Source organism: Tasmannia lanceolata, unplaced genomic scaffold (assembly GCF_043159265.1).
Source record: "Tasmannia lanceolata isolate RefF3 unplaced genomic scaffold, GAP_Taslan_0.1 ptg000004l, whole genome shotgun sequence".
Classification (NCBI taxonomy): domain Eukaryota; kingdom Viridiplantae; phylum Streptophyta; class Magnoliopsida; order Canellales; family Winteraceae; genus Tasmannia; species Tasmannia lanceolata.
This window is the reverse complement of record NW_027518681.1, coordinates 14,166,503-14,179,936: the sequence shown is the minus strand read 5'-3', so window position 1 is coordinate 14,179,936 and position 13,434 is coordinate 14,166,503.

Below are 13,434 nucleotides of genomic sequence, written 5' to 3'. Positions count from 1 at the left end.
CCGTTCCATAGCTCAAAAGCAGAAATAAATTTGAAGGAATAGTCTTGACCCATGATATGGTTAGAGCTACCACTTTAATGTAAAGGTAGGAAGAATTCTTTGCAATATTTTTGAAGACTCTTGCATTTCTTTCTTTCCAAAGGACCCACAAGGTTGCAAGAAGACAAACATTCCAAAGAATTCTTCCTTTCTTTTTTCAAGGCACAAAAGACCACCCCAAGAAGAGATCTATAAACTTTGCTGGGAACACCCAAACAATTCTGAATCTACTTAGAATCTTGATCCACGCCTCCCTGGCTATGCGACAGTGCAAATACAAATGGTTCATTGACTCCCCCACCTCAATACATAGAGCACAGTGATCAATAATAAAAATCTTCCTCTTTCGAAGAAAATCAATAGTCTAAATTCTTTCCAAGAGAACTGCTCATCCAAAGACACACACCCTAGAAGGGGCTTGGATCGTCCAAACCCTAGCAATGTTTGAAGAGACAGAGCTAGCCACAAGGTGGAAATAGTAAGATTTGACAGAAAATTCCCCCCAGATGAGTTCCATGTCTAAACCCCCTTTTGTCTTCCCCTCCGTTTGACATAAGTCTTGTCTAAAAACTGAACCGATCTGGCATTAGAGTGAAGTTCTCTGTCAAAGAAATGTCTTCTGAAAACCAACCTCTGTTCTACACCATTACCGCTCTTGTCCATATAGTCCTTTACAAAAGCCTCCTTAGCCACTACCAATAAATATAAATCCGGGAAGATCTCTTTTAGAGGACGAGCTGTGGACCATTTGTCTAACCAAAACCGTATTCTTTCCCCATAGAATACTTTGAACCTTATTCCTTCTTCAAACAAGTGTTTAAATCGCATAATATCTCTCCATACCGTTAACCTAGGTGTCTAAAGCAATCCTTTGATTCCCATGGCCCGGGGTAATTCCGTATTTACTCAATGACTCTAACCCAAAGTTGAGATCTCTCCTTCTCAAATCTCCAAAGCCACTTACCCAAAAGGGCAATATTTACTTCCTTTATCTTCCGAATTTTTTTAAAAAAAGTAAAACTTCCTTTATCTTCTTGATGCCAAGACCACCTCCTCTAGTAGATTTACAGACATTTTCCCAGCTAACCAAAGGAATGCCCCGCTTTTCATCACTGCTCCCCACAGGAATCTTCTTTGGATTTGCTCAATTCTATTTATGATACTCACCGGGCACTTAAAAATAGACATTTGGTATATTGGGATGTTGGCTAAAACCGCCTTTATCAAGCCGCCTCTTGAAACAAGGTTTCTCGTCCAAGTGTCTATTCTTCTCTCGACTCTTTCAACCACATTATCCCAGCTGGCCTCTTTGGCACGACCCGGTCCGAGAGGCAACCCAAGGTACGAAGTAGGAAGATGATCCACCTTGCATCCAGAGATCCGCACCAAACCTTGTGTTTGCTCATCTTCAAGGTGAATACCAAAGACCCGGGATTTGTGGAAGTTAGATCTTTGGCCGGTGACCAATTCATAACATCTTAATATAGCTTTCAAGTTCAAGATCTTCAACACATCGGGAGAATTGAAAAGAACCGTGTCGTCAACAAATTGTAAATGGGAGACTTCAGCCTCTTCCAAACCAATTTTGAAACCTTGAATCAAATCCATAGCTTTCCCTTTCTCAACCAATTTTGAAACCGTGAATACCAAAGATCCGTTGTTGTTTTCTAGAGCATTTGAATGGAGAGGAACCCTTGACTTCTTTTTTTTATGATGACGGTTCCCTACCTAACTGGTTGGCATGAAAAATTAGATTTACCGTGGTATCTAGGGCTTTGCAACACAAGTCCTCATCATTCCATTCGGCGGATAATATTATTGGAAATTGGGATGCGTTTCTGATTGGTATGTTCGCTAAAGTGAAAGTAGTAGCGATGTGGAACCCTCCTCCAAGGAATGTCCTCAAACTCATTGTTGATGATAGATTCGTTGGCAACTCAGATGTGGCAGTATTGGTGGTGTTTTTAGGGACTCTTTGGCTAACATCATCTACTCCCCTTTGATGGGTGCTCTGATTCTTTAGTATTGGTCATGTTTTTAGGGACTCTTTGGCTAACATCATCTACTCCTTTGATGGCCTGATTAGGTGCTCTGATTCTTTTGAGACTGAGGTTTGTGCTTTCCATCAGCGATTGATTATCTTGCTTAACTAGCTAGAGGGGAGTTTGCAGGTGGAAAGCGACACCGTACATTCTCATAGTAAAATAAATAACAAGTAATAATCAAATGACAGCTGGCAATGGGCAGAATAGTACAAAGATCAGTATTTTGAGCTCGGCCTTTAAATGAGTGATACATCTTGCACTGATGAATGTAACAAATCACATAGCTTTTCAACTGGAGCCAAAAGTACCGGTGCTCTACCAGAGGTATGGTTTTTGCTTGCCCAGTGACTTGCGAAGCCTCTACTGTGAAGCTTGTGGATAAGGCTCTCGTGTCTCATAGCCCGTTAATGTATCGAATAGTGGTCTGCTCTTCGTCTTCAACTATCTTGTTACGAGCAGTCAGGAGGTGAAATTCTTCCACGTATTCTTTCACTAGTTTCGCTCATTGCTGAAGGCACAATATTCTCCGATATAGAGTAGCCTTAAAGTCAGTCGGTGGATACTTTTCATTTTCTTGTTCATTTTGGCCCAACTATCAATTTCGGCCTTTACCTCTTTGAAGTCCCCTATATTGTATTCATTTTTACCAAACAAGGGTAGTGTCCTTCAGTTTCATGGTCACAAACTTATACTCATCGTCTTATGGTAGTTCTTTCCATTCAAAGAAGGGATCAACTCTATCAACTCACTCAAGGATTTCATCAGGGTCAATGTGAAACTTAAAAACCCCTACGTTGACTTGTATGTTGTAATCTCTAGACCTCCCTAAGGCTTGCACGCGCCTATCCTCAATGTGAGGATTGGGCCTGTCAGTGAATTAGCTTGGCTCTTCATAAGCCTCAAACTCATTGTCTTGATATGATTGGCCTTCAGAGAAGTTGTCAAGCGTGTAAGCTGAGCGTGAAATCCTAAGAGTCACGGTGTTTCTAGGGGCCCCAAGCATGTAATCTGGTTCAATACAATCCTAAGAGCACACATCCTAAGAGTCCCTAAGGCTCACATGCGTCTGTCCTCATTAATATGGTTCAATACAACCCTAATTTAGGCCAACATATTTGAATGCTGATTTAATGTGGCATGCGTGCTCTGTTGCCAGGCCCCACCATGCTGTACTCGACCTTCCTCTTGGTGGAGCATTTGCCCTGTTAGCCATAGTCGAAAAGGTGTGATTCAACGTGCATTACAAACCTTCGGACACTGAAAGATACTGAGATGCCTAAACAAGAAATAGAGTGATGCTATACTACGAAACTGACACCTAATCGAACTGGAGGAGACCCTACGACCAATTTCTATATAAAGATGCCCTAGCAGATAAGGACTAGCCTAGACTCCAACGAGGTTTTGATTGAATGCTGAGATGGTGTATGATTGTGGAACGGAGTACTGACTATGAATCTGAGCTCTCAGCTCTGGGACCGAATTGGTGCAAATTTGGGTTTGCAAATGACCATTCTGGGAATTTTAGTATAAAATAGGTTCTAATTCAATAAAGCAGCGTTATACATCCTCATAATAAAATAAACAGTGAGTAATAATCAAATGGTAGTTCGGTTTTCACGAAACAGTAAGTAATAATCAAATGGTAGTTCGGTTTTCACGAAGATACAAAGCTTTAAATTCTCTCATCAATAGTAATTAAATTGACCAAGCTAGTTCCAAATAATAAATTATAAATCGGGGAAATCAGCTTGTTTATCTATAAAAATCATATCTCAAATTAGTTCTCTCATCAATAGTAATTAAATTGACCAATTGACCAAGTGAGTTCCAAATAATAAATTATAAATCGGGGAAATCTGCTCACTTATCTATAAAAATCAGATCTCAAATTAGGTCTCTTAAACAAATCAGATCTATAAAAAGTCTCCTAACTATGATCTACACTAATGTGATGTTAAGGCCGATGTAGACTTTGCTAAGGGAATGCTGCTGCATCAGCCAAGCCCTGGGCCCTGGTCGTCTGATGCAAGTGGTCTCAGGGAGGAGGGAGGGAGCTGATCTCAGCCAAAGAAGAGAAGAAATAATAGGAAGAAAGAGATGAAAAGGGGAAAGCAATTAGAGGAGTGATGGCATCCTGGTTGTGAGCTAAGATTCTAGAAGAAAATGAAGGAAAAGCGGAAAGATGGCGTCTGTTGGGAGATCTTAGTCATGGAAAGAAGTAGAAAGAAAAAAAATTTAGAGGGGGGAAAGATGCTGCAACATCAGCAGAAACAACAAGGAACTGGAGGCCAAGAGGAGAGAAAAAAGGGTTGGTAGATAGTAGTAGTAGCCTGGTAGGTGCTCCAGCCGTGGAGAATAGGAGGGAGAGAAGGGAGAGGTAGAAGAAAAGAAGAAAGAGGGAGGAAGAAAGGAGAGAAAAGGAAGAAAGAAAGGAGGAAGAGAAAGAAGAAAGTAAGGGGGAAAAGATAATTAGGGAGCTGTTATCGACTGCACCAGCCGTGAGGACAGAGGGAAAGGAGCGAAAGAAGAAAAAAGAAAGCACAGGGAGAGGGGAAGAGTTACCTTTCATTTTTCTTCAATATTAGGGTTTGACGGGGAGGTTTAGGGGTTCCATAATAGAAGAATTGATGTTTAAGTGGTGGGCCATGATGCTGGCTAATAGGATTAAAGAAATAAATTTAAGGGATTTAGGGGATTTAACCAAGAGGAAATAAGGATTAGTGGATCAGGGTCAAAAGATTATTACTTTTGGATTTAAATTGACAAGTGAACTATGGGTAAAAGGGGTATGATGGGCCATAGGCTGATGTAGTCATTCTCCACATATAGGTTAAATAAATCATTAAATCAAAATAAAATCCTTCATAAAAGAAAAATAACACATGTCCAATATAATATAGCTTAATTTAATGACTAAGACTGATGGATGACACCATTCTCATTCTAAACTTTACAAACTCCAATGTTTGAGTCTTCATAGGATATCAAGAAGAATGCTTTTGAGAGTCATATGTTTGTGCATACTTTTCTTCTCAAAAATTTAGTTATTTCTCTCAATCCAAATCTGGAAAATGAATGAATCAAACCCAATTTTCATAGCCATTGCCACATGCCCTGCCCCATGGAATCTTGAAAACATCCATTTTTCTTCCTCAACTAAGGATTTATAAGGTTTTATTCCATGATGAAATTTCCATAAGGTACATTTCTAAATCCACAAAGGAAAACCACAACCGAAAAATATGTAGTTATAGCTTGAAAGACTGGCTTGCAATGTAACCTGTGAACAAAATAAGATGATACCATTAAAAAAGAAAGAAAAAAAAAGATGAAACCATTCAAAAATATAAAACTTTACCCGAATGGAGTTACAAGGCTCGTTAGAGAGTAAATATTCATTTTAAGTTTCAGCCTTCATAAAAGTAATTTGTACCAGAAAGACAGAAAGTCTAGAACAAACATACCATGATTCATGGGGAGAAGCTTTGGAGAACAGATCTATATTCCATTGTCCATTCATCATTAGCCTAGATGTTTTGAAATACGAAGGTCATAAATGCTATGATTCAAAATATGGTCAGAGAGATTACCCATTGGATACCATGTATCTTTCTGTAAGAGAGAATTTTCACCATTTCCAATAAGTCTAAGGAAGTTTTTAGAATCATCCCTAGTATTTAAAATATTCCTCCAATCCCACAAAGCTGTTGATGGAATTTTGAGATCCCAAACTGATCTTCCTTTGATGTATTTCTTGTTTACCCATTAAAACCATAGAGATTTCCTCCCATTCACAAGAAACCACATTTGTCAGGTGAGAGAGCTTCATGATTCCAATCCAAGAATTCTCTTAGTCTAATGCAAAACACCAAAGACATGCTCTTCTTTATCAATGGGTTGGTATTACCCATCTGGCATGTAACCAATCATTCTGTTACTGTCCCATTATGATAAAAAAATGAATGATCCAGTTGCAAAATCCACATGCCACATTTATGTTGGCTGGAGAGTGAGATGGGAAGTGGTGCTACCATTCCTCAGTCAGGCATGTCAATATATTTAGGCTTCCATGTCACACTTTTCGCTCTTCAACTAGTTAAAGATTGTGACAGTTGTAATGATACCGTACGTATGTTTTGTTTCTGATTTGCTATTACGCCATGAACTTCTGTGCTTGATAGCTACTTTTGATGTCCTCATATACTGATAATTTTTCTCACAACAACCATTTTGAATTCCTTCTTGTGTTTCACTACATGCTAAATTTCTGCCATTTAATAATTTTTATACATCAATTGTTGATGACATATGCATATTGCTTCATGTTCAGTTTGAATCCTGACTTGTTTCTTTACTTAATGATATAGGATTTTCATTTCCGTTGTGACAAGGCGTGCTGGCTCCAGAAGGGAAAATAAATCTGTAGGATTCTTTCTTACCTGAGAAGTTATATGTGTGTGAGCGAGTGCGCGTGCGGGCTCGTGCCCGCAGACCTGGGAAATAAAGGGAAGATGTGTACGGACGAGATATCCAGCAACAAGAAGGAAAAGGTCTGGCTAATTGGTTCTCTTGAGCATTTGGTGATTTCAGATCCATATCAATAGAACGCTTTGTGTGTGTCTTGCTTGCCTCTGCTTCTGCTTTTGGTGATCCGAACCTTCTTTCTGTTACTTGTTGTCATGTTTTCGATATGTCGGAAGGTCATTTTTCTTCTTGGGAAAGACTCAAATTGGGCATGCCATGATTTGAAGAGATGGCCATTGGTTTTAGAAAAATTGACTCATGTTTTGATTTTGTGGTTTTGGGTTGAAACTCGTATTTTTCTACGACGTTAGCAAGTTTTGGGCTGGACGATTCTCTCTGGGATTGAACTGTTTTTAGATCATGCATTCTAGCTGCTTGTTGAACCCACTGACAACCCCATATGATCATACTACTCCTTCTGATCAAATTAAGTTTCAATGTATTAATAAGAAAATTTGATTTTCTGTACCAAAAGAAATAATCATAAAGAATGCATGTTATTGTTATTTTAAGGAGAAATTATTAAAAAAAATGCTAAGTTTTGTCTAAATTGTGAATAAAGGGTAGTGATTTGAAAATTATAAAAAAGGTGTTGTCAGGTGAGAGAAGATGGTTTTTAGAACAAATATACCCCTCCTACCTCTTTTTTTCCCTACACCTTTTTCACCTATCCCTATACACTTATTACCTTCTCACTTACCACCTTCTTCTTCCTCAAGGCTTTTCTAACGTGGAAAACTCCATGAGAGGGTTTTGAAGGTTGCCATTTACCTATCACCTTCTTCTTCCTCAAGGCTTCATGGAAGGTTTTTGAAGCTTGCCATTGTCATTGTAGTTTTGGAGAAAAACATCATTGCCAACGTTTCCAAGCTCCATTACCATTGTAGTGTTGAAAAAAAAGACTCCATTTGCAATGTGATAAAGCTTCATTGCCATTGTAGTCTGGAAAAAAATCTCCATTCCTTGTTTGGATGATAAACATAGTTTCGGTTAGGTTTAACATCTTCTCTTCATGTTTTTATGTTTTTTGTGCTTTGGTTTTTTTCACCCTATTTATGACTCTTTGTTTGGTTGCCATGTTTATCTTGACCTCTCTCTATCTCTCTGTATGTATACAATCATGTTTGGTTACATGTTAGAACCGAGTGGTTCCGGTATATAAAATGTGGTTCCGTAGTGGTTCCGGGGTAGAAAATGTGGTTCCTTAGTGGTTCTGAGGTATAAAATGTGGTTCCGGGGTATAAAATGTGGTTCCCTAGTTGTTCCGATGTATAAAATGTGGTTCCCTAGTGGTTCCGGGGTATAAAATGTGGTTCCCTAATGGTTCTGAGGTATAAAATGTTATTACCTAGTGGTTCTGAGGTATAAAATGTGGTTCCATAGTGGTTTCAAGGTATAAAATGTGGTTCCTTAGTGGTTCCGGGGTACAAAATATGGTTCCCTAGTGGTTCCGAGGTATAAAATGTGGTTCCCTAGTGGTTCCGGAGTAGAAAATGTGGTTCCCTAGTGGTTCCGGGGTATAAAATGTGGTCCCCTAGTGGTTCTGGCGTATAAAATGTGGTTCGGTAGTACTTCCAGGGTATAAAATGTGATTCCCTAGCAGTTCTGGCGTATAAAATGTGGTTCGGTAGTGGTTTCGGGGTATAAAATGTGGTTCCCTAGTGGTTTCGAGGTATAAAATGTGGTTCCCTAGTGGTTCTGAGGTAGAAAATGTGGTTCCCTAGTGGTTCCAAGGTATTAAATGTGGTTCCGTAATGGTTCCGGGGTATAAAATGTGGTTCCCTAGTGGTTCCGGGTAGAAAATGTGGTTCCATAGTGGTTACGGGATATAAAATGTGATTCCCTAGTAAAGGTGTCAATTTTGGCTCGGGCTCGGGCTCGGAAGCTCGCTCGAGCTCGGCTCGAATCCTTAACGAGCCGAGCCGAGTCAGCTCGCTAGGCTCGTTAAGCTTAACGAGCCGAGCCCGATTTAGGCCAAGCTCGGCTCGGCTCGTTAAGGCTCGTTAAGAATTTAATATATTTAGATATATATATATATTATATATTAATATATACACTAAAAGGGTTGTCCAGTGAGTGAAAGAGGGAGGCAAAATATGTCACTTCATTTTTGGAACCCCATTTGTTACTTGGACCACCCCCCATAGTGTAAAAAAAGTAGTCAAATTACACTAGATAAGGCTGTCCAGGGAAGATGAGGGGTGTGAACTTAATATAACCCGAGCTCGGTAAGACTCGCGAGCCTGGTTCGAGCCCGAGCCGAGCTTTTGAGCTTAAGGAGCCGACCCTGGCCAAGCTCGGCTCGGCTCGTTTACACCCCTATTCCCTAGTGGTTCTGAGGTATAAAATGTGATTCCGTAGTGGTTCCAGAGTATAAAATGTGGTTCCGTAGTGGTTCCGAGGTATAAAATGTGGTTCCCTAGTGGTTTCGGGGTAGAAAATGTGGTTCTCTAGTGGTTCCGGAGTAGAAAATGTGGTTCCCTAGTGGTTCCGGAGTAGAAAATGTGGTTCCCTAGTGGTTCTGAGGTATAAAATGTGGTTCCCTAGTGGTTCCGGGTAGAAAGTGTGGTTCCCTAGTCCGGGGTAGAAAATGTGGTTCCCCAGTGGTTTCGAAGCATAAAATGTGGTTCAGTAGTGGTTCGAGGGTATAAAATGTGGTTCCCTAGTGGTTCCGAGGAATAAAATGTGGTTCCCTAGTGGTTCCTGCGTATAAAATGTGGTTCGATAGTGGTTACGGGATATAAAATGTGGTTCCCTAGTGGTTCCAGGGTACAAAATGTGGTTCCCTAGTGGTTCCGAAGTATAAAATGTGGTTCCGTAGTGGTTCCGGGGTATAAAATGTGGTTCCAGGGTACAAAATGTGGTTCCCTAGTGGTTCTGGGCTATAAATGTGGTCCCCTAGTAGTTCCGGCGTATAAAATGTGGTTCGGTAGTGGTTCTGGGGTATAAAATGTGATTCCCTAGTGGTTCTGGCGTATAAAATGTGGTTCGGTAGTGGTTCCGGGGTATAAAATGTGGTCCCCTAGTGGTTCCGGAGTATAGAATGTAGTTCCCTAGTGGTTCCGAGGTAGAAAATGTGGTTCCATAGTGGTTCTGAGGTATAAAATGTGGTTCCGTAATGGTTCTCGGGTATAAAATGTGGTTCCGTAGTGGTTTCGAGGTATAAAATGTGGTTCCCTAGTGGTTCCAGGATATAAAATGTGGTTCCCTAGTTGTTCCGAGGTATAAAATGTGCTTCCCTAGTGGTTCCGGGGTATAAGATGTGGTTCCCTAGTGGTTCCAGGGTATAAAATGTGGTTCCCTAGAGGTTCTGAGGTATTAAATGTGGTTCCCTAGTGGTTTCAAGGTATAAAATGTGTTTCCCTAGTGGTTCCTGGGTAGAAAATGTGTTTCCTTAGTGGTTCTAGGGTAGAAAATGTGGTTCACTAATGGTTCCGGGGTATAAAATGCGGTTCCCTAGTGGTTCCGGGGTATAAAATGTAGTTCGACCCGCGGGTCATCCGAATTTTTGCCGTATTTTTTAAGATGTTTTTGGAAAATGTTATCCGCACTACCGTATTTTGATGAGGACACTCCTCATTTTATTAAAATTATGGTATGACCCGCACCGTAGGATGATCCAAACCGTCCATTAGATGAGCCACAGCCTAAATAGGTCGTGCCCCAAAAAGCATTTCCATAGGTTGATCCTAACTCTCTGATCAGAGGATTGATCCTAACCCTCTGATAAGAATGTTAGAGGATTTTTGCCGTATTTTTTAAGATGCTAGTGTTGGATCAAATATTACTTTCGTGGTACCACAAATACAAGTTTTGTACACCCATTCATCATATTGCAAGAGCACCGTGAATCTAGCATTCCTCTCATCATATAATTTCTCATCTGTCCTAAATATAAAGGAGATGTGCGATGAGAAGAGAAAGCATCACAAACAAACATGTCTCCTTATCCTATATGTGCCAACAGTAAAAAAAAGCATATCAAATAAAACCGACAGGCGTGGTGCAGATACCTGAATTTATGGGTGTCAATACCAATTGATGAGGGTCATGGTTATGATCGCGAGAGAATATCCACCTGACATTTAAGGGATGGAGGGGACGAATATGATGGCCCACCCCACCACCTGTCCACATGATTCTTTCTTACGCTGTCTGCCTACGTTAAAAGGAGAGCAGAGGAGAGAGAGAGAGAGAGAGAGAGAGAGACAAAAATATTATCGGACAAGAGGGGTCTTACTTCCGCATACCAACCACGGGCACAAAACCCAAGAATTATGCAAAGTTGTCATAGTTATAGAGCAATTTACATACCGTATTCAAACTTTAACGATGAGTTGATTGAGTCATCTGCAGTAACTTGAACAATGAGATGATAGTCGGATGAATTGTACAATTGAGAGTAATTTAGCGTGATGGGCTTTCAAGGCCCATTTTCCAACGTTAACAATAGTCTTTTACATTGAGATAGAGAGCACCCTTGGGCTTGTAATGCCCATTCTTGCAGTGAGTCATTTTCATTGTACGATAGAGAGCATTCAATGGGCTAGTTAGCCTAATGGGATCCTTGAAACGTATAATAAGCCTTACTAAAATATCCGCTTGTAAAGCAGAGAATTTATATGATGAGTGGCCGTGAAAACATGTGAAGTTTAAAAATTTAGGTATGGCCCAATCCTTATGATGATCCAAACCGTTCAGCTGTTTGGGCACAACATAAATAGGTTGTGCCCCAAAAATCATTTCCATGGCATGATCCTTACCCTCTGATCTGTAGAAGATTTCATAAATGATTTTTGGGGCACTCCATATTCAGATCAGTTCAGATCGGAGGGTTAGGATCATCCTATGGAAATGGTTTTTGGGGCATGACCTATTTACGTTGTGCCCAAACAGATGAACGGTTTGGATCATCATATGGATTGGCCGTACCTACTTTTTTAGACTTCACGTGTTTTTACGGCCACCCATCAGATAAATTCTCTATAAAGCATCTCTTACTCCTAGCTTTTGCTTTATTAAAAGCACGTTTTGCATGGTTGGTGCAATGCATCGTCTGCATACTTGTGCGAGAGGCAGTGGACTGCAGGGTGTTAGAGATGCATAATGATGCTTTTTAGTGTAATTTGCACTTTGATCTTGATTGGTCATCGATAGGGGATAGTGCCCAGATGAGTAGCATTGGCCATCGGTTGCCCAACTGAGTGTCATCAGTTGAGAGGATCGTGCGTAGGTGAGTTTAACTGATCAGGAATAAAGTGGGTGCAATCTGGAGCACAAGATCGCGACCGGATGCGTAGGGAACAATCTAAACCATAGTTTTGAAATTGATCACAATCGAACTGTATAATAACCGTTTCTAGCCAAAAGGGAGTAATCTAAAGTCGATATGAATTGTTAATTTACATCAGGCACGATCTAATAGTCATATTTGAACCCGCATTGATCATGCATGTTCAATTTTTCTCTGGATAAGGAAAAAAATGATAGAAGAAGAGGAATTTCTAAATTGGGGCGGGCCCCTTCCTCTTCTGTGATCCTTGTCTCTTACTGGGGCACAACACAATCCAAATCTCTATTTCCTTGGCTGCTGAAAGCGATTTGGGAAGCCGGCCATCAACGGAGGAGGAATCAAGTTTCTTTGCTTATATAATAAAAATAAATCTTGTGGTTTTGTATACATACGAGAATGAAGGAAAAATGAGAGGGGGGATTTGGCCCGTTGTATGACGTGGGTGTGACGGTCCCTTGCCGGCAATTTTGTTAGAATCTGTAACTTTTTGTTTTCCCTTTTTTGTGTTAGTGATTTTGCATTTTCAAAATCATGTATATTACATGTTTTAGTGTTTTGGAAAATGTTTTATCAAAAGCGTTTGGGAAAAAGAAAATGTTTTCTTGGAAATATTTGCTTTTACAAAAGGATGTAGAAGTGTAGTTGAAAAGATAGTTCCACATCGGATGAGAGAAAAGAAAGAGAAGGGCTTATAAAGCACTACCTTTTCTAACTCTTGTTGATTGCACATTGGGTTGAACCCATGGTTGGACCCGCGGGACGGTGCAACGCACCGTTCGCACACGCGCACGCGCACGCGCGCGCGCGCGGCGTGGGCAATGGGCTATAGGGCGCATAGTGGCGCTTTATTGGCGCTTTTTTAGGCGCACTTTGCACTTTAATTTTTCCAGATTTGATCTGCACCGTTGGATCAAGATGAAGGTGGACCGGTCAAATGGTTCGCAGGCCCATCAAGCCGAATGGTTCAGTTGGGTTGGGCTTCGGTTCGGGCCTAACGGTCGGCCCAACGGGCCCATGACTCCAACGGTCAAAGGGTGTGATCAAATGGGTTGTGTCCCTTCCCCCAACGGTCATGTGCCAAGGGGGTGCGATCCACACCATAGATAGTTGATCTAACGATGACTGGGTTGGAGAGAGGATTTACTCAAACCAACAGTCACCTCTAGAATCGATCAGGACCATTCAATATCAATGGGTGCGATCTAACGGTCAGATTTCAAACATTCTGGAAAGGTGCCCTGTAGAGGTGTTTTTCACACTGAAAAGACACCAGATGGTCTATAAAATATGTGCAAACTTCAGTCATTTAATATAGAAATCGAATTGGCAATTCTGACTGATTTTACACTCTCTTCTACACTCCTACAAAAATCCCCAAGTATTTCTACATACTGTTTTTCTTTTCTTTACTGTTCTAGATACTGTTTTTCTGCAGAAACAGAATCTAGAGATTTCTCTAAGGCTTGAAATTTCGGAAGGGCATTTCAGGTTTGATTCCGCTAGTGCTACGCGTCATCAAACATTAGTAGG